The 2,695-nt window shown below is 40.4% G+C and overlaps 1 non-coding gene across 1 annotated transcript; it reads left to right on the top strand.

The window, feature by feature from the left end:
• Positions 1–241: 241 nt before the first annotated feature.
• On the top strand, positions 242–347 carry LOC122007590. The gene has a single exon (XR_006119053.1). It is a non-coding gene; the product is annotated as a small nucleolar RNA R71 (small nucleolar RNA).
• The last annotated feature ends 2,348 nt before the right edge of the window (positions 348–2,695 follow it).

Genomic DNA, 2,695 nt, shown 5'->3' with positions numbered 1-2,695 from the left:
CAAAAGAGTGACTGCATCTACATCAAACTTCCCTGATGCTTTAATTATTGGGTTTACAGAGGAATAGCCACCACTTCTTTCATTTGCCCATTGATGATGATTTTGTGCTACACTTTCAATGATTTCTTCGGCTTCATCTAAGCTTTTGTTCATAAGTGCCCCTCCAGCAGCTGAATCAAGGGACACTTTGGTATGATAATTGATACCATTGTAAAAAGTGTGCAACACTAACCATCTTTCCAACCCATGATGTGGGCATTGTCTGAGCATACTATTATATCTATCCCATGCTTCAAAAAGAGATTCTGAGTCGGTTTGCTTGAAGCTTGCAATTAAATTCCTCATATGAGCTGTTTTGCTTGGTGGATAGAACTTATCAAGAAACTGTTGCTCACACTGCTCCCAAGTGGTGATGCTATTAGGGGCCAAAGAATTCAGCCATTGCTTTGCCCTATCTCTTAGAGAAAACCCAAATAATAATAATCTAACTGCATCTGAAGGAACTCCATTCATTTTCATGGTACCACATATTTCATAAAAGACCTCTAAGTGTTGATTAGGGTCCTCATGAGGTCCTCCACCAAATTGGTTCTGCTGCACCATAGATATGATTGCGGGTTTGATCTCAAAGTTATTAGCTTCCACTGAAGGTCTTGAAATACTAGATCGAAAACCTCTCGCATAGGGTGCTGCATAATCCTTAAGTGGTCTATTTGCCATATTCAAATGTTCCTGTTCTTCAATTTGCCTTTGCAGAATTCTTCTTTTATGGAAAGTTCTATCAATCTCAGGGTCAAAAGGAAAGAATTCCCCTGCAAAGTTAGATCTTCGCATACACAAGAACAAGATAGCAGATAGCAATTTGACACAAAAAGAAAAATAGAAGAATCAAAAATGCAGAATTGAGTTTGTACAAAAAGAATTAGCAAGAAGTGAAAGTTATACAAGAAAGTAAAAAAAAACAAAAATCTAATGATTAGTTACAACTATGCAATATGAAAGGAAAACAAATGTTATGTTTAGTCTAACTCAATTGATAATTCCTAATGTTATAGCGTAGTCCCCGGTAACGGCGCTAAAAACTTGTTACGCTCCGCAAGTGTACGGAAATGTCGCAAGTAATATAAAAGATTATCGTATCCACAGGGACTGGAATAAGCACTAGAAATGTCTCAATGCGAATTAGCTAAACAACTATCCAATCGTTTCAAAAGCAAAGTAAAGGTAAACAAATCTAATATTAGAGATCAACAAACAAGAGTTTAGTGTTTTGGGTTATGATAAAGGGAGATTCTAGGAGTTTCGGTTTCTTTGTAAGATTTCTTGAATGTAAATGGTTCACCAATTCTTATTCCTCAATTGCCAAACATGTAGAAAGTTGCCGGTTCCCTCTTGCAATAGATAACCGGCTAAGGACTGAGAAATGTATCTAAATAGGATTAATTAGACATGAACCTACGTTGTCCTTACACAGAAGCGCACCTATTACTATGCCTTCCTCGGATATCAACATAGAAGCCCACAACTTATTAATCTATAAAGATACAAGAAGCTAATCATAGAATCCATCCTACTCTCTTGAATATTCCTATTTCCTCTTCAAGATTATCTCTCAAACGTCCTTACACGGGCTTGCACCTGTCACGTGGATCCCTCGGATGATCGAGTGAGAGTTTATCCTTACCAAGTCCATAAGAAATCCAAACAATCAATCAAGAATGAGAATTAAGCACAAACCACCATCAATCATTCAAGATCTAATTGACACAAGCAAGATAATGTCATTGAAACAAGAAAATGGCAAATCCATAAGAGATTACATCAATCCATCATACAAATACTCCCTTAATCCTAGAATACAAGATCTACTCCATGAATCGAGGAAGAAAACCCGAAAGAATAGAGATTACAAGCATTCCTTGAATCCCCAATCCAAGAAAACAAGAAGAGGGGAAAAGAGAAAACTTATCTACAAAGAAGCTTCGTCTTCGGATCCAATCCACGCTCCGGAGCCGGAATCGCCAAGAACTCCCTTGAATCGCCGAAATCCTCCCAAGAATGGGAGGAAACCACCAAATCTTGCCTTCTCCCAAAGGGGAGAGATCCCTTCAATTCATGAAGAAGGGTTTAAATAGAGGAGGGAATCGGGCCACACGGCAGTGTGAGATTCACACGCCATGTCCAGCCCTCTGCCAACACTGCAGTGTGACTCCACGCCGAACCTTCGCTCTCGGAAATGCTACACTGTGGTGCACACGCCACCGCTTGGTCTCGGAAGTCTCACACCGTGTAGATCCACACGGCCATGTAAGGCTTTTGCTCGTTGGCTTCAAATCTTGACACGGCCGTGCGAGGTTCACACGGCCATGTCATCTTTCTCTTCTGTTGGTGCCAAACTCCACACGGCCCGAGCTCCATACCAGTGCAGGGCCGTGTGAGGTACACGGCCCGGTGCTTTCTCCCTTCGTCTCCTCCAATGCATGCCCAAAGATGTAGATTCTTCACCAAATCGACTCCTGTGTACAGAAAATGCACAAAAAGCATATCTCCGAACCAAAAGAGTAAATATGCTAAAAGGAAAGCTGGAAGTATAAAAATGCATAGATCAAGCATGCTCAAAGTATGTAAATGTGCGTAAAAACATGCATAAAAGAGTATATAATCTACGCACATCACAGGGATGTTAGGCAGAAGG

This window comes from Zingiber officinale, chromosome 7B (genome assembly GCF_018446385.1).
Source record: "Zingiber officinale cultivar Zhangliang chromosome 7B, Zo_v1.1, whole genome shotgun sequence".
Taxonomy (NCBI): Eukaryota; Viridiplantae; Streptophyta; class Magnoliopsida; order Zingiberales; family Zingiberaceae; genus Zingiber; species Zingiber officinale.
This window is presented reverse-complemented; position numbering and strand designations above follow the sequence as displayed.